General features: G+C 35.5%; 1 protein-coding gene across 1 annotated transcript in view; it reads left to right on the top strand.

Moving 5' to 3' along the window:
* The window catches only part of WDR72 (WD repeat domain 72), a 184,756-nt gene that overhangs the window by 110,155 nt on the left and 55,869 nt on the right, over positions 1-18,732 (top strand). The window lies entirely within an intron of this gene.

Here is an 18,732-nt window from a genome sequence, read left to right on the forward strand (position 1 = left end):
AAATTATATTATAATTAATAAATATTTTACAAAACAAAACAACATTTATTATTAAAATGTTTTAAAGACAGTAAAAATGAAAACAGAAGTAACAATAATAGCTTAATGGGACATATATTATAAAGATACTCTGATGATAATGGGTCCAAATTTGTGTTCATTTGATAACATGATAATAGCCATGTGCTATTTTTTTTTTTCTGGGAATAAGAAATGAAATAGAAACTAAAAGTAAATTGTTTTATAGTTGGACCACTTGATTCATTCTGTAACAAATTTTATCACTGTAACTTTATAATCACAGTGTTTATGGTTTTGACTAGCAAGTGAGTCTTAGATTTCTGCTGTATAATGTTATCTGACTTTTTAGCCTGTTATCTGTGACTTAAAAATGAAAATTAAAAAATATTAAAATTAAGGAAAAATTTTATTTTCAACTTAGTAAGCTTTTGATGAAAAAACAAATGTATAATATTATTACATATATTTCTCAGGAAAACATGTTAGAGGTTTACATGTTTCAGATTGTTAAAAAATTTTAGATACTTCCTTTAGCTCTTTAAAAGAGATTTTATGTGGGACTCAGAAATGTTGCTATACTTAAAATGTTAAAACATAAAACAGGTATTATTCTTAAAAATGCATTATATTTATTTCTTCTTATTATTTTTATAAGATTACTGATTAGAGAGCACTATTCAGTGAAAGAGGATAGGTAGCAGAAAAAGGCTTTTTCAAAGAAGGCCAAAGATCAAAATAGATGGAATATTTCCTAATACCAAGAAAGTCACTGAGGCTGGTAAATTCAGATAGTAATTTGTTAAAACTAAGTGGTGATTTCAAGTCACTTGTTTTTTTGTTGGAAAGAAATTAGATTTAATTATCTGGCAAATTTACTCTCTTTAAGGCCTTCCTCATTGTTCATGTAACATAATTGTATTTGCATTACACCTTTCAAACAAGTAGAAAAATTCCTTTTAAAATTAATTTTCACTGACTACATTTGTGTTCTTGATTCATTTGGAGAGACACTTGTAGTGTCTCTCCAAAGGCAGCTAGTGTCATTCATCACGTGTTAATTCTCACTTGGTGGTATTTCTGTTACTTATCCCTAGTGTCTAATTTATCCATTGGCCCATAAGCCTCATTTCTGGTTGAGAAATTCTTGGCAGGCTATCAAGGTGAAATTTTTATGAGTTTTGCTATCACGTGGCTTACTCATTATTTGAAGTTTCATCAGATTGGGCCTTCTGGTGAAACTTCATAATAGAGAATTATTGAGAATTATTAATTCTATGGAACTGAATCTTACTATGACTAAAGAATCTGGATCTTAATAAATATTATCTATCTTTATCATAATTGAGTGATCCTTTAGAAAATTTAGGATTAGCTTGTGATAAGAATGGGAACACAAAAATATTAAAACTACTTGATATATTCTGGTGGATTAAATTTACAATGTTTTATTTAAAATAAATACAATATTTTCACAAAGTAATAAGTATATATTGTCCTGGGAAATATTCCTTATACAAAAATATTAACTCCAATTGCAAGTATATAGGAAGCAAATGACAAGCATTGAAGAGGAAAATTTGCAAGCAATATTATATTGGATACTAACACTACCATTTTTCCCCTTTTGGAAAAAATAAACAAAACTAATTTTAAAACTATTCAGAGAAGCTAAGTATAATTACAGGAAAAGCTTTAGATCTTTACTAGTGATATGCACTGCATTACTTGATGGAATTTTTTAAAATAAATAACGAAAAAGCTGTTTTACTTATCTCAGATATCCTGATTCAAAAGTTAAGAGTATGACGTAGGTGGTATTCACCAAATATGATTATACCTCAAATTTTATAGGCAGATTTACTTAGCCTCAGTGTGAATGCAACATATCATTTTATCAAATATTCTTATGATAAATGGTTTATATTGTTTAATTTTATCAGGTCCTTTCTAATTTTTCCTCTATGAGTTTCCCATTCCTCCTACTTGTTTTTATTTGTTTTCCTATTTTCTTTTATTCTTTCTTGGTTCCTTAATTTCTTCCATTTTATTTGTAAATCATTTCAAAAGTAACAGATGATTTTTTTGTATAGATACTCATAAACTTCTTTTATATTGGGTATAGTACATTTGGCTTATTAGTGCTGTGGTAATATGACAATAATGTTAATAGATCATAAGGAAAAATATTATTAACAGCAACAGTTATTGCACTCTTACTATGTTCTAACAGCTGAAAAGAACTACTATCTGAAGAAGAGAGATTTCCATGGTGCTACCTAGGCTTTTCCTGAAATAAGCCTCTATAAATATTTAGGTTAACATACTAATTATGTATCTTTCTCATACACATAGAAATAAATAGTATTTGGAAAAAAGTTCATCACCATACTGGGTATCTTAAATGCCTCTAGTAGTGTATCTCTTGCACTTTGAGACATGCTTCCTATTATTATTTCACTTTTTGAATGAATACACTGGACTTAAGGTATATGACTTGTCTACAGTCACCAAATTACTGAAAACAAGGAAACAATTCTAGATATTCTCTTAAACACTCATTTTATCCAATAAGCTGCATTTTCCATACTTGCAGCATGAAGGAAATTTGCTATAATCAGCTTGATATAAAAATTGAATAATTTATTGAGTGGTTTTCTTAGATTTTTATTCCTCTCTCATAAATCATAGTTTCTATTAACAAAGAAAATGCAGAATGTTCAATCGTTGCCATCACAGCCCTCATAAAGAAAATCACCAGGTTTCTTGAAAGGTTTGTACATGTGATGGAAATCAGTAAAGTGAGAACTGAAGCACAATGTGTGTTTGCACTTTATAATTTTGTATCTTATTTTTCAGTGTTTTCACTTGTTACCTTTCACAGCTTGTATTTTATTTGAGGTCTTAATATTTGTGAATCAGTATTTTATGGGAGATCTGTGAATTTTATCTGAGTTTACAGTTTTATAACAATCACACTGCAATCTACTTGAATCTTTTTAATAAGAAATTATATAATTAGCACTCACATTTGAGGTTAAGATTTATTACTTTAAAGAACAGCAATGGTTTCTATTATCAAAATGCTTTAGAAAGCTATCTCCCTTCACTTTTTTAAAATGTTATTTGGATCATTTTAAGCAAGTACCCTGAATTGTTTCATTAAATAAATTGGTTGAAATAGAAATGGAGGCTTAGAATTACTGGCTGAATTTAAATTCATGTTAAACTGTGTGGTTGTGAAGATGATACATCAAATAAGGGTGCTGCAAATAATCTTTATTATTTGCATCATTTTCAAAGTCTTATCTGCAAAGTTAAATAATGAAAATGTGCTCTTTAAGTAAAACCATTATTTTATAGTAAATCAAGATATATTTAACAGAAAAGTTTTGTGGCCCTGGTGGCCATCAGTAGAAGAACTGGCATAGGACAGTTTTCATCTGCTTGTTGAATATCTCAGAAGAAAATCTGTCTAGTTGTAGAAAGGCTTTGAAACATAGTGTCTGACTACCTCACAGGGAAACTCTTTCCTGACATTGTTAGTTATGGTAAATACATCTTCCTTTTCCTTTGAGGCCTTCAGGCTAAGTGAGAAGGCCAATGCATTCTTAAAGCTACAGAAGTAATTTAGAAAAGATCTGTGTAAGGCAAGTGAGCAAGGAGCAGAGAAGTAATGGGGGATTATCATAAAATGCCTTTTGTGTATCAGACTGAGGTCTTAAGCTTTCTCTCTGAGATGGGAGAACAGACAATGGGCACATATTTTAATGGAATCTCACTGCCTAAAGTTCAGGGCCATGAGCAGAAGCTGAGAGACAGTTGGGAGGTCGTATAAAGCTAATTCAAATGATGGCAGCTTGGAACACATACGGTGGCTTGGTTGGAGAAGGTGAGAAGTGATCAGATTTTGAATGTCTATAAAGGTGCTATGCTCAATTGCTCAGTCATGTCTGACTCTTTGCGACCACATAGACTATAGCCCACCAGGCTGCCAGGCTCCTCTGTCCATGGGATTTTCCAGGCAAGAATACTGAAGTAGGTTGCCAAAGTATTTGCTGATGAAATGAATATGGAGGAGTGAGAAAATCAAAATTTATACTTGAATTTTTTTCAACAAAAATATTCTTGATCCATAGATTGACTTTGGTAAGCTGATTTGATTCCTATGTTGGGTAGTGCAGTATCCCATAGGATATTCTGGGTAGAGAGTGGAAGATTCACTTCCCAGAAGGCTGCCTCTCCTATGTTCAATTTCAAGTGTCCTTACTCAGATGACCTACAGATTTTATTTTATAGCATTAACTAAAGTAACTCTCAGAAAACGAACAAAAGTTTCTCGCCAAGAAACTATGATTGAAGATAATTCTAATAATGCAATTTTAAGCAAAAAAAGTATAAATGCACTATTGTGTGTGTATGTGTGTTAATGTTCTCCTTTTGAAATTTTTATTTTCGTGTATATTTTAGAATGGACTTAATGTTGATATACTAACAGGATGTATATTATTTATAAACAAACATACATATACTGGTGAGGCATGCATCAGAGTTCTTTGTATTTTCTGCAAGAAAGTATCCCAACCACAGCCTTTGAGTGGACTCAGAAGGCAGATACAAAAAGCTTTTTGTTATGAAGGGATGATAACTTGATATCTGTACGGGACACTGTGCTAGCTCCAAAACTTTGAATACATCTTTATGCATCACTCCTCTATGCCTCTGTGTACTGATCCATGAGTTGGTGGTACACAGAGAACGAATTGGAAATCCCCAGTCGAAGACCATGGTGTATCAAATGCTATGGATGAGTTTGCAGGAACACATCAAAGCAGTACCTAACCCAGATTTGAGGTCAAGAAGACTTCTTTGAAGAAGAGATGCCTAATGCAAGATTTGAAAGATGAACATAATTTAGCCAAGCAAAAAAAGCTAGAGTAGGAGAAGGCAGCTGTTTCAAAGGCCACTGAAGACACTTATGCCCTTTTCTTTCTCCCAAGAATTATCTGGTCCACACATGCATAAATGTGGAACCTGAACAATAGAGAGAAACCCATACATCCTTAATTTCTTCTCTGGAGAGCATGTGCCCTTTCTGAATCTCATTGTGCCAATGCCTTCCTCTCCTAATTAAAGTGAAAGTAAAGTCATTCAGCCGTGTCCGACTCTGCGACCTCATGGACTGTAGCCTACCAGGTTCCTCCATCCATGGGATTTTCCAGGCAAGAATACTGGAATGGGTTGCCATTTACTTCTCCAGAAGATCTTCCCGACCCAGGGATTGAACCCGGGTCTCCTGCATTTTAGGCAGACCCTTTACCATCTGAGCTCCAGGGAATTCTCAGCCTTCTAGAATAGCACTGATAGTGACAGCGATGATAATAACATCTAACACCGATATGGCTTAGTATGTTCTAAGTGCATCATGTGCCTTAAAGCATTGATTCAGGCAACAGTTCAGTGAGGATAGGTAGTATTGTTATTAACCCATTTTATTGATGAGAAAACAGATACAGAGAAGTAACTTTCCCAAAGTCTGTTCCAAACAAGCAACAGAACCAAGAGTTAAACCGAGGCATCAGAATCTGGGTTCTTCATTACTATCTGGCATTGCTTTCCAATTAAACACTATTTTCCTTTAGTATTTCTGAATTCATCAATATTTACCATGTGTCTCCTATATGACAGTTAGAAAGATAGGTATTGCCCAGGTTGGGGATCACAAGGCTGCAGAACCCCAAACATTTGGTATAACAACAGAGGAAATGCTCTCTTGAATCAACTAATGAGCAAATATCAAATAACTAATTTCTATTAACCTTAGGATGAGACACTATAAGCTATTTCACAAAAGATGCACTTAATTTTAAATAGCTTTGTTTGGAATATACATTTACATAAGTTTTAGTGGTTACAAATTAGAAGGTTTTATGCTTGGGAACTAGAAATGCCAACTGGTAAATGCTAGATATGAAAAAGATTTGGCATATACATATTAGTCAAAAGGTTGGTGGTGTGGGAGAAAGAGGAAATATAAATTTTCATTTTTATAGATTAATTTGAATTATATAATAGACAATCTTTTTAAATATCAAGATATTCATGTTGAATGATGAGGAATTTGCATATGATTAGCAAATAATTTAGCACCTAGGGTACATTACATACCTTTGAAAAACCAGTTACCATTTGGGTTTAACATATGTTCTCTCTTATTTTTGCTTCTTGCAAAACAGATGAAGTATTTTTATCATTTCCCTTTCTCCCTATATAAATCCTGAACTTCTCCACTGCTTCCTCCCTCTCTGAATCATCTTTAAGATTGCATTGCCTCAGAAAGACTGATAGAGTTCACTGCTCTTTTTACCAAAGTAGTTTCATCTTTCACAGAGATTGAGATTGATGATTTTCATCTTGGCATATGAAGAACTAGAGTGTTGCATTGTCCTTTTTCCTCATGAGCAATCAGCATGCCAACCTGGTCCGGCTGTGCAGAGACAGTAGCATCAAGGAATTGAGTTAAATATTTCCTTGGTGACAGTTGTGCGGGCACCAATTTATTGATTATTGTCTGCATGCCCATTTAAATTTATTGACAAAGGAAAAGTGATCTAGATACTGTCCCTGAAATCAATGTATTTTGCACTATTATTCTCCAAATTGAGACTGGCCTCCCAACACTGACCTCTCAAGGACGGGGTTGGTCTATTTATCTTTCTTCCTCCTATCACCTGGGATGGTTCTTCACCTAGTAGCTGGTAAAGTGATTATTAAGAGGATGGATGAATGGATGGACAACAGGGTAGCTTGTACTAAAAATTCAGCCAATTTCTAATTAGTAATGGAAAAAGAAGACAAGAGAAATCAGCTGATTGCTTTCCTGTAGTGGCCAGATATAGCCTGAATACACACATGAAATCATTTTCTAAGCATCATCACCCCGGGATCATGTGTGTGCACACAGAAAGCTCACAAAAAAATTAAAAATAGACACATGAATGAATTTCACTTTTAACCATTCCAGAGCTTCTTTCCTAATGGTTGATTATTTAGCTCTTCATTACTCATTTCGTCATGACCTGGTTTCAATCTGATGTTTTTAGAGAGCCTGGAGACTTGCTTGAAACTCGTCTTCTTATTCTTCATTCAGCTACAGCTTCTCTGTGGAAGTATTTAAGGAACTGCTGTGTCAAACACCATTTCCTCAGTGTTTGGATTCATGTCCTGGGTTCTGACTCACCTGTCTCTTCTTGAATGTCTGGCTCATTTGTGATCTCTTGCAGTCAACAGCCCGAATACTGCTAAGATAATAGTTCTGCTTACAACCTGACGCATTTGGGTCAGCCTCCTCTCTGTTGACTCCATTTCTACCTCTGAGCCTGGCACCTTGTGTGATATTAGTTTCTACCTTAAATGTGATGCCATTAGTCAATATGCATATGCATTCATAGTTCTGGAAACAATTTTGATACAACTAAATTCCTTGAGAGAAAAAGTAGGGATTTAGTCAGTTTTGTATTCTCACCAGAGAGTACAGTGTCTAGCACATGGCAAGGCAACTGTTAGAGAAATGATGGTTGAAGGAATTACTATCCATATGTTCTTATGTTGTTCAGTTCAGTCGCTCAGTTGTGTCCAGCTCTTTGAGACCCCATGGACTGCAGCACGCCAGACTTCCTTGCCTATCACCAACTCCCAGAGCTTACTTTCCATTGAGTCGGTTATGCTATCCAATCATCTAATCCTCTGTTGTCCCCTTCTTCTCCTGTATTCAATCGTCCCCAGCATCAAGGTCTTTTCCAATGAGTCAGTTATTCGCTTTCCTTATGGTCCAACTCTCACATCCATCCATACATGACTACTGGAAAAAGGAGCTTTGACTACACGGACGTTTGTTGGCAAAGTAATGTCTCTGCTTTTTAATATGCTGTCTAGATTGGTCAGAGCTTTTCTTCCAAGGAGCAAGCATCTTTTAATTTCATGGCTGCAGTCACCATCTGCAGTGATTTTGGAGCCCAAGAAAATCAGGTCTGTCTCATGTCATTGGAATATCCCATTCCATCAGAATGGATGCTGGCAGCACCCTTATTTTACCATTTTAACTTGTCAATATATCTGTCCAATTTTCAGCCTTAGAACAATTTTAATAACTTGTAAACATCTCTTATTAACCATTTACTATGTCTAAGGTTCAATGTAAGGTACTACAAATCTTTTATTAGATAATTTCATACATTTCTTGTATATCCTTCTAAATAGTCTATATCATCTGGCACTCTAATTTCTTGTTTATTCGCCTTTCTTTTCCACCTCTCTGAACTCCTTGAGGGCTAAAGTTGGAATTTATTAATCTTGTGCTTCTAGCACGTAATGTACCACGTGGCTCACGATGGGTGCTCATTAAGTGTATTGCCTACATAAGTGGAGGAATGATAAATGACAGTGACAGACAAGTATCAAAGAACTGTGGTCTAAGAATGGAAGAAATGCTAAATAATATGCTAATTGTGTGTAGGTAGGAAGAGAATAGAAAAGGTCATTATAGGGACAGTGATGGTTTTCTTCTAAAATGTTAAGCCAGAGGCATTTTTAAAAAATGTATTCTTCTTAGTTCAGGGGCAAACTAAATATCTGTCTAGAGAGTTACCAGGAAAAATTAATGCCAAAAGATGTTTGAAGGCAAAAAACAAGGCAACCCAGGAGAATAAGCCACAAGAAATGAAGATAGCTAATTCAAAGAAGAGTTGTTACTTTTTTTTCCTTTTACCTGATACAGATGATCATGGGCCCTTTATTCATATCTATGAAGGAATGCCTGCCATCCAGCCAGGCAGCCCTGCTAATCTGGGGCAATGTAAAAATTCCCTTTAGTAACTGAATATACATAAGAATATGGTAACTGTGAACAATCTTCCAGGCTTTTAGTCAGAATGAAGTTGGTCTTAAATTTTAGAAACTTTAAAGTGTGGTGTTTCTCAACTCTTTTCAGTCCTAGAATGGACTGAAATATTGTTAACAATTTCTAATATTCCCTTTCTAATTCTAAAATGAAGTTCATAAGTAATAAAACCTACCTCACAAATAATTTATACACAATTTAAAGGATAAAAAGCAAAGATTAAGAAATTCATAATAAAAATATGTCAATAGGTAAAAGCTTGGGCATGACCATACTAAAAAATATAATAAAATGCTGACTGGGAAACATTTCATTGCTGAAATGACAGCTGCAAATGCAGGCCTGCATAGGCATGGTGGTGCTGTTGGTGACATTGGTGTCCAGATGGATTTGGGTTAGTATCCTTCCTAGAAAACTGAAGGTACAGTCAAAGCCTTTAAAGATCCCTATGTGTAAAAGAAAGTTAGGTACTGGACTCAAGAAATTATAAGCAGGGCTTTCCCTTCCATGAACGTCCAATGGAAAACTTGAAAGCCATGTGAAACATCAGGATAATTTTTTCATTGTGAAGGACCATCCTGAGCACTGCAGGACATCTGCCTTTTCTTACTCCTGCCCACTAAATGCCAGTCTTTTCACCTTTCCAAAATCACTGGGGAAAGCAAAGGTCCCTTGCCTCAGCAGTTTCCAAAGTCTTCCTCCAGGGGGCAGTACCAACCCTGCTGACAACCAAAGCCTTCAGCAAGGGATTCTATACATTCTGATGCCTTTCTTTGTTTCTGTCCTTTCCTCTTTTGAAAACGCAAAGGGAGATAATGGAATTAAGAACCTCCAACTAACTCAAGAAGTTCTTTCCTTAGCTTCTCTGTGTTTGCTGCTTTCTTTGCATTCCGCCCATGTTGTTTCTTCATTGGTCACAGTTCTTCCAAGGACATACAACAAATCATCAGATTGCAGTTCCGTCTCCTTCATTAGATAAAGAACTTCTTACTCCATCCTTTCACTTTAGTCTTTGTGTCCTCAAAGCCTGGCAGTGGATCTGGCATAGAATCAATGTTGTTGGCTGATTAAATGAAGAAGGCATGCTACTGACTACATTCTAAGCATTCTCCAAGGAAGTCATTTTTAAAAAGTCCGAAATTTATAATTGAAATTAAACGATTATTTTACAGTAGAGAATAAACATAGCACATCTTAAAATTAAAAATTAGGTAACCTATCTCCTAATATGTCAATTGAGCAAAACTGGAAATGGGAATAATGGATGGAAAGTGATACACAGGTTCATTTAAATGCTGGGAACATAATTCCAAAAGTTTGTCTTAGAACACACTAGTTTTTTATATACCTTATCTTTTTTTATATTAATTTTTATTGGAGCATAGCTGTTTTATGATGTTGTGTTAGTTTCTGCTGTATAGCAGAATTAATTCTAAGTGAATCAGCTATATGTGTGCCTATATCCCCCCTTTTTTGGGTTTCCTTCCCATTTATTTAGGTCACAACAGAGCAATAAGTAGAGTTTGCTGGCCTATACAGTAGGTTCTCATGAGTTCTCTATTTTATACATAGTCGTGTATACATGTCTATCCCAATATCTCAGTTCATCCTATGCCACATTCCCCTGGTTTCCATACATCCATTCTCTACCACTGTGTCTCCATTTCTCCTTTGCAAATAAGTACATCTCTATCATTTTTTTTTTAGATTCCACATATAAGTGATATTGATACATCTTATCTTTAAAATCCAATATCCCATTGGTACTTAAAGTATATTAAAGTATTTTCTGAGAAGTGTATAACACCATGAAAATAGACAAAGTGTATGCCTTGGCATCTGCACAAGAGTAGGGAATAACCAATCTGATCAGTCATCCATCTGGTAGGTCCACACATCCATCTATTCACTCTACCTCTTTGAATATGTTATAGGTTAGATACTCTGTTTCCCAAGCTATCTACCAGAATCTGAGAAGAATATGATGTGATTTCTATTTCCAAAAGGCAGAGTCCTATAAACATAACAAGGCCACAGTGTGGCATAAGATAGACAATTCACACTGCTGTGGAAGCATGGAGGGCCACCATGTGCCTTGGGGTGATTTTTAGAGGCTTCACGCAGGAGTAAACATTCATGTTTGCTTTGGAGGATAATGGTGTGGCAGACATGGAAAGATGCACTTTTTAGATCACTCTACATGAGAGGACGATTTGCCCAGATGTGAGGAGTATGGCCAACTGACAGCTGTTGGTACATACAGGATTCATCTCTGAATTGGAGCAAAGGTCATATTCTTCCTGGGACAATGACTGCGCAAGGTGGTGGTACAACGGCCTAGCTATTTCCCATTCAGACAGACCTCCTCCTGTGAACAGTTTTGTCCTTGAGTTTCCACTGGGTTGGTAAAGACTGAAGCATTTGTGTAGTAACCAGAGAGCTCCTTACCCAACTCTGTTTTTGCCCTTTTTCTTTCACACATGTTACTCTCCAGTAAGCCTTTTGCATTTCTAACTCCATCCTTACATGTGCTTTTGGGAGAACCCAACTGCCTCCAGTGGGGAAGAGTTTGGTGTAAGAAGGGTATTTCAGGCAAAAGGAGTAACATGAGGACAGACGCAGAGGTATACAATGTGGCCTGGCCAGTAAATAGGGATAAATTTGATGTGGGTAGGGAATAGGAAATGAGGATGCTTTAGTCTAGATCCAGAAGGTGAGACACCTAGAATGTAAAGGATCTGGCAATAGACTTTTTATTGAAAGAAAAAGGAAGCCATTATAAATTATTTTAAGAGAAGCGAGGCATTTCCAGTGCAAAGTAGACAGTGAATAGAGCAGGAGATGCAAAGAATCCTTGTGTCCAAATTTTGTCAGAGTCTCTCTGTTTAGTATTTATTTGCAAAGCAACACTTACTTTTCTTACTTTTTCAAATCACTTCTTCATAAGACTAGGTTATTTAGATGGAACACTAGTGCTTCACGTCTCACATAAAGAAAGAAAGTATGCCTACATTACATAGAGGAGAGAAATTTTATCTCCCTGCTTTTAGACCAAATAACAGAGAATATATCCTTCAGGATCATCAGAATCCAGGTCATATTAGTGACACCTTCAACATTGCTGTTGTTCTTGGGGCTAATTTGAAGTTATTTCTCTTCCTTTATATTTGCTCACTATCTGAATCCCCCACCTTTTCTGAATCAGTTCTTAAATATTTCCCAACTTGTATTTGTAAAATACTTGGTCTGATTTCTCATCTTTTTTGGGATGCATTTGGATTATTTACCATTTATAGACAAGTTTGAGTTTCACCATTGATTTTTATTTTTTTTTTCTTTTTCTGTGTATGGATTTATGGAGACATTATTGACTTCCTTTACCAACATTCTTAACTGAAACATTATGACCAAGCTTATTAAGTGTTTGCTATTAGATATTTTCTAGGAATGGGCTATATTATTTCTCTTTACCACATTAAGAAAATTTATTTAAAGAACAGAATTTAGCAAAGCAAGGTAACTATGAAATGTGCTTTTTTGTGTATTTAATATCCAATGAATAATTTCAAAGGTTAAACTTGATGATCCATCTCTTCAAGCCATCTACTTAAGTCTAGAGTCATTACATCACCTGCTTTCCTTATGCCATTGATTTATGTTTCTTTCAAACTGCTGAGATTGGGCAGTATCATTTATTTTTATATGACATACTCTGCACTATGAAACAGAGTTTCAGAAGGTAATGGTGCAAATACCTGTAATGCAATATAGAATTGCCTACTCACCTGAGTGATTCAGTAACATATCCATTAACACTTGTCTGGAGTTCTCATAATACTGAAAGAGAATGAAAGGTTTTAATCAGTCTTTTTTTGTAGCAAATAAGTCAGGGCAATTTCCAGGTAAGAATAGTATTCAGGTACCATAATGTATTTGTGTTTAATGTTGAGAAACGCAAAAAGAGTTTTCAGAATTTTCTTAGGACTCTCTTATTTTAAATTCTCCAGATTAGCTAAAGTCTATTCATAATGTACTGTGAAGAAATGTTTGTTTCAGGAATGCCAAAATATGTATTTGACCCCTATTTTCAGAAACTAAAAGAAAAAAAAGTGGATTATTTTCAAATAAAGTGAGCTTTTGCCCATTTCAATGGAAGGAAAATTAGGGCATGAAAGACTTAAATCTTTTGCTATGTTTACATGACTTGTTAGAAAATGGTCTTAGACTAAATTGCACGTTTCTGTTTGTTAATCTCAGATTCTTTTCTGTAAGTCCCACTGATGGGGCATCATGTACAGGAAGGAATTTACAAAAGAATAACCTCATTTATTTATGCAAATTGATGTGTTTTCCTCTAGCTATATCCCTAGGAGGATATTGCCATTTTTATGTTTCCAGTGGCTCATTTTAAGGGAAAATACATTACATATTTTTAAAAATGAGTTAAATTTTTCAACTGTTAATGGAAATCCACTGTTATGGTATTCATATTATAAAAACCAATTCAATCAAAAATACAGTTTGATGAATGTAGCATCTTTATAAATTGAAGATAGTGATTTCATTTCTTCCATAGTAAATTTGCTTTAAATATTGTTTTATTATATATATTCACTTGTATTACAAATATTTCCAGTAAGCAAACACAAATCATTTTTATATTTAGCATTTAAAATGTATCTTAACTTGAACATTAAATCATCTATTAAATATTCAATTAAAGTGGGTTTTGATCCATTTTTAAAAATTAGTGGTCAGGTATTCGGGGAAACAAGCTTGCAAGATATTTCTAAAACACAATTCACTTCATTTCTTGTTCTGTATATTTTGTCAGAGAATGCCTTAATGTAACAGAAATCAGATTTGGTGTATATTTTTACACCAAATCAAATTGTACAGGCGCCACCCTCAGCTTTCTCCAAAACATTATAAAGGATAAGATTCCACCATGATATAGCTTAAGAAACAAGTACGGCCCTGGAAGAAGCCCATACATGGAAAGTAAAGCTACAGGAGGATATGTTTTACCGGAAAAACCTCATGTCTTACAACAAACACCATTACAGAACTGGATTTAAAAAATAAGTTTACTTAGCTGAATTCTATCCTTTTCTGGAATCTGTATGTAAGGCATATATTCTGTTTCTAGTTATGTTCTGCAGACATAAATCATACATATAAAAGGTACTGAAAAATGTAAGAATGAAACTGCAATATAGTAGTGACTAATGACATAAAGCACTTAGATGCTTCAGTTATAACAACTACATGAAGAAGGTGAAGGCATCATAAGTCATTTTATTTATTACAATTGGCAGGTTTCCCTCCCTAGTTGTATTGAATATAGTCTCACATTGCCTGTCTGCTCCTTGCCCAATCCTCAATTTCCCAAATTCACAAGCCATCATTACACATTTTAATATTCTTAATCTATTCTTTTAATGGGTAGCAGTAATCCAAAATTATTCATTCCTTTTATCAAACCAGAAATGAAAAGTCAGGTAAACCTTCATAGGCTTTTTTAGAACACAGGTTCTGAAATTTTCCATTTCTGATTGCTAGAAGGAAGAGCTGTGATTTGTTACTGTATACATAGTTACTTAAATATTAAACAGTTACTACAAAATACTTTCTATGCTATAAAGTGAGCTAAGCTGTTTTCACTGTCATATGGGATCTTCTGTCCTGTCTGACTCTTTGAGACCCCATGGACTGTAGCCCACCAGGCTCCTTTGTTCATGGGATTCTCCAGGCAAGAATACTGGAGTGGGTTGCCATGCCGTCCTCCAGGAGATCTCCCTGACCCAGGGATAGAACCGACAACTCTTGCATCTCCTGCATTGCAGGCAGAATCTTTACCCACTGAGCCATCTGGGAAGCCCCATGGGATCTTCTATATAGTCATAATTGAGAATTTATAAAATATTAGAAAAACAAAGCCAAGTTTAACCAATAACTTCCATCTCATGTACAAAGCATAAATATTTCTAAAGATTTTTACCAATGACTAGCTTCTTTTTGTTATTTAAGAAATGATCTAAACTGGTGTTTTAAAATTTTCGTATCTGAATCTTTTGTAAAACTGAAACAATCTGTCAAATTCTATGAATTATGAGATATGAAATTAAGACAGATGGATGACAGTCACATAAACCTTTGGTTTCAACATCTAATTCACTTTAGTATATCAGTTTGGATATACCGTTGTGAAAAAATTATGATTCATGTTAGTAAGCAGAATAACACTTCAACAGCACTTGTTTATATAATTTTACATGAGTGAAACTGTCTGCTACTAACAGTAAAACACATACATGCAACCTCTTTAATCAATGATACATTCATAAATTTAAATATAAATCAGAAATTAATCTTAAGATCTGTACAGAAATAGCTATTTGGCAGCATAAATCAATGTTTATTGTTTCCAAGTTTATTAAAAATTAGTACAAAATTTTGACTTTTAAAATTACAGTTCTTTACCAATAGCTATGATGTATATTTTAAAGAGAAAAATTGAATCAGACAGTTATGAATTCCTTCTGAAAAATGCTAACGTTCCATGGAAGGCAAAGTAGAAACCACTGGAGTGGGTCATGTGGAGAGAAGTTGTATCATTCCTCTTGTCCATCCCTGTGCCTGCTAAAAAACTGCAGTACTATAACAAATACCTGCCTAATTACCCCAATTTCATTTTTTTCAATGGGCTTTTTAGTTGTATGCCTTATTTTTAAAAGAGACCAACCTCATAATTTGAATAAGATGAGTTATTGTCTGGCTGACTCCCTTATAAAACTGAAGCTATAAAACTGCATGCCATGTCACCAAAGAATGCACCTTATACTTCCCAGGGCCTCGGTTTAGTGCCAGCTGATGCCAAACAAGCTGCTGACTTGCACAGAGAGGAATTCCAGGAAGTCCTCGGAGCGGGCCATTTTCCAATAATGCTCCCTGGCATGGACTCAGTTCAGAGCTCTTTTACAAATGGCTATTACACTGAGATCATGATGAGATTTCCTAGAAGTACACGCAATGCTTTTCACTGAAATTTACTAATTCAAAACTTTTTGTGAAAACAAAGATTTCCCCCTGAATTCTTAATGTCGTATAACCATATGTCAGTACATTTGAGTGTCCCTTTAAGATATGAAAGTGCTTAGATCTCTTAGAGACAGGTTTTTAAAAATTAAATTATTATTTTCACTTCACATCATTTTGCTTTAGATATTTGGCTTAAATTACATTGAATTTCTATGTCTTTTTTCAAGATATTGACTAGCACAGGAGCACTAAAGTATTGATGATCTCTATGAATTCTGTCAATCATCAGCAGTCACTGAGAGCATGTGATGGGCAAATGTTGCAGCAAGTACTCTAGACATGTGGACGCTGTCTTGAGCAATCTCAGATTAGATGGACCTATCAAAGTCTGCCATAGGACCTGCCACTTGAAGAATCGAAAGCACATAATAAAGTTCCTCGGTGATACATGTGACCACCATGGTAACAGGCTGAAATCTGGATGAAGAGAAATCATGGAGTCCTCAGTTCTACTTTGAATATAGACTGACTCTAGCTATTGGCTCCCATTCCTTGATCTTTCTGCTATAGGCATATCCTGACTTTTGAATATCCTTATGGGGGATAAGACGGCTTCCTTCATAGCTCAGTTGGTAAAGAGTCTGCCTGCAATGCAGGAGACCCAGGTTTGATTCCTGGGTTGCAAAGATCTTCTGGAGAAGGAAATGGCAACCCACTCCAGTATTCTGGCCTGAAGAATCTCATGGACAGAAGAGCCTGGCAGGCTACAGCCTATGGGGTCGTGACTCGACTGAGCAAGTAAGCACAACAACAACAGGGTGATAAAGAGAGAGATGTTAGAGATCAGTATTTAAGTTGTTCAGTCATGTCTGACTCTTTGCGACCCCTTGGACTGCAACACGCCATGTCTTCCTGTCCTTCACCATCTCCCTGAGCCTGTTAAAACTGTTAAAACTCACACCTATTGAGTCAGTGATGCCATCCAACTATCTCATCCTCTGTCGTCCCCTTCTCCTCCTGCCTTCAATCTTTCCCATCATCAGGGCCTTTTCTAATGAGTCAGCTCTTGGCATCAGGTGGCCAAAGTATTGGAGTTTCAGTATCAGCATCAGTTCTTCCAATGAATATTCAGTATTGATTTCTTTTAGTATTAACTAGTTTGATCTCCTTGCTGTCCAAGGGGCTCTCAAGAGTCTTCTCCAACACCACAGTTCAAAAACATCAGTTCTTCAGCACTTAGCCTTCTTTATGGTCCAACTCTCACATCCATACATGATTACTGGAAAAACCATAGCTTGACTATATGGACATTTGTCGGCAAAGTAATATCTCTGCTTTCTAATATGCTGTCTAGGTTTGAAATAGCTTTCCTTCTAAAGAAGCAAGTATCTCTTAATTTCATGGCCTACAGTCACAATCTGCAGTGATTTTGGAGCCCAAGAAAATAAAGTCTGTCATTGTTTCCATTGTTTCCCCATCTATTTGCCTTTAGTTCCTCTTCACTTTCTGCCATAAGGGTGGTGTCATGTGCATATCTGAGGTAATTGATATTTCTCCCAGCAATCTTGATTCCAACTTGTGCTTCATCCATAGTACTTGGCATATAAGTGATACAGATAGTAGGACTCATAGGACCTTTGAGTCAAGACCATTTTGAGGTCATTGAGTCTAAGCCCTTTGTTTTCCTGCCTAAGAACCTGAAGCTCAGAGAAGCTCAGATATAATAGCTAGTTAAGGATTGAGACTGTATTCAGATTTCTTTGCAATATTTGCTGATTTTTTTTTTTTTTTAAAGAATTGCCTGATGGTCCCCATTTAGGAAGGATCTCTCTCTTTTTCCCTGGTTGTTCTTACTTGCCAGTAAGCTTAATGCTTTCTCCTGTAAGTGACAGATCAACCACGCACAAAAAGATATGGAAATCAGTTTGCATACCTATAAGTCCCACTTGATGTGATTAGAGCCTCTAGGTCTTGATGAAACTTAAAAGCAGGATGCTTTTCTCCACTTTCCCCCTTGTAGGCTTCCATCATATTCTAGCAAGACTATTGAACTAACTCAGTTCAATATATTATTAATCAGTCCTAGAGGTACTTGCCTTCCATAGCTAAAGTGATTTACAAAAGCAGATTTGTTCAAATCAACTCTCCCATTAAGACCTTTCAGAAGTGCAATATTCTCTAGTGTTTTTTTTTTAGGATCAACTAAACAGTTAGACTCACAAGATGATCATGCACCCTACCTGACACCTCTTTACTCAGAAGGACAGAGATCAAGAACCACAGCTTGCTTGCTTCCTGGACAATAGCAGTCCAGGAGCTCAGTTCTTAACAGCCTTGTATGTCCTACAGCAAGTCCACAGGCACTGGTTGGCCAGGTCCAATCACAAGGACACCCAAAGCTATGATAATGAGATTTTTCTGTAGTTCATTTAAAATTTTTCCTAGTCCAGATATGATTTACCAGTGAGAAGTCATTTTTACTATCAGTAATGTCACCTTGAGATACAGTGGACATTCTGCTTTTATCAAGGTACCAAGAATCCAACTAAAGTTAGCCAAAATCAGGTTCTTATGGAGAAAAGGTTTTTTTGGTTTGTTTTTGCTTGTTTGTTTTCTTTAAGCACACATGACTTCCCTTTTCTCTTAGGATAAAGTACATATTATTTGAATGATTCACAAGAATGATTTTCAGCTGGCCACTAGATTCCTCTCTAGTCTCATCTTGACCCCTGCTACCCACCTTTAACCCTATAATTCAGTCAAGCCAAACTCTT

Source organism: Odocoileus virginianus, chromosome 6 (assembly GCF_023699985.2).
Source record: "Odocoileus virginianus isolate 20LAN1187 ecotype Illinois chromosome 6, Ovbor_1.2, whole genome shotgun sequence".
Lineage (NCBI taxonomy): Eukaryota > Metazoa > Chordata > Mammalia > Artiodactyla > Cervidae > Odocoileus > Odocoileus virginianus.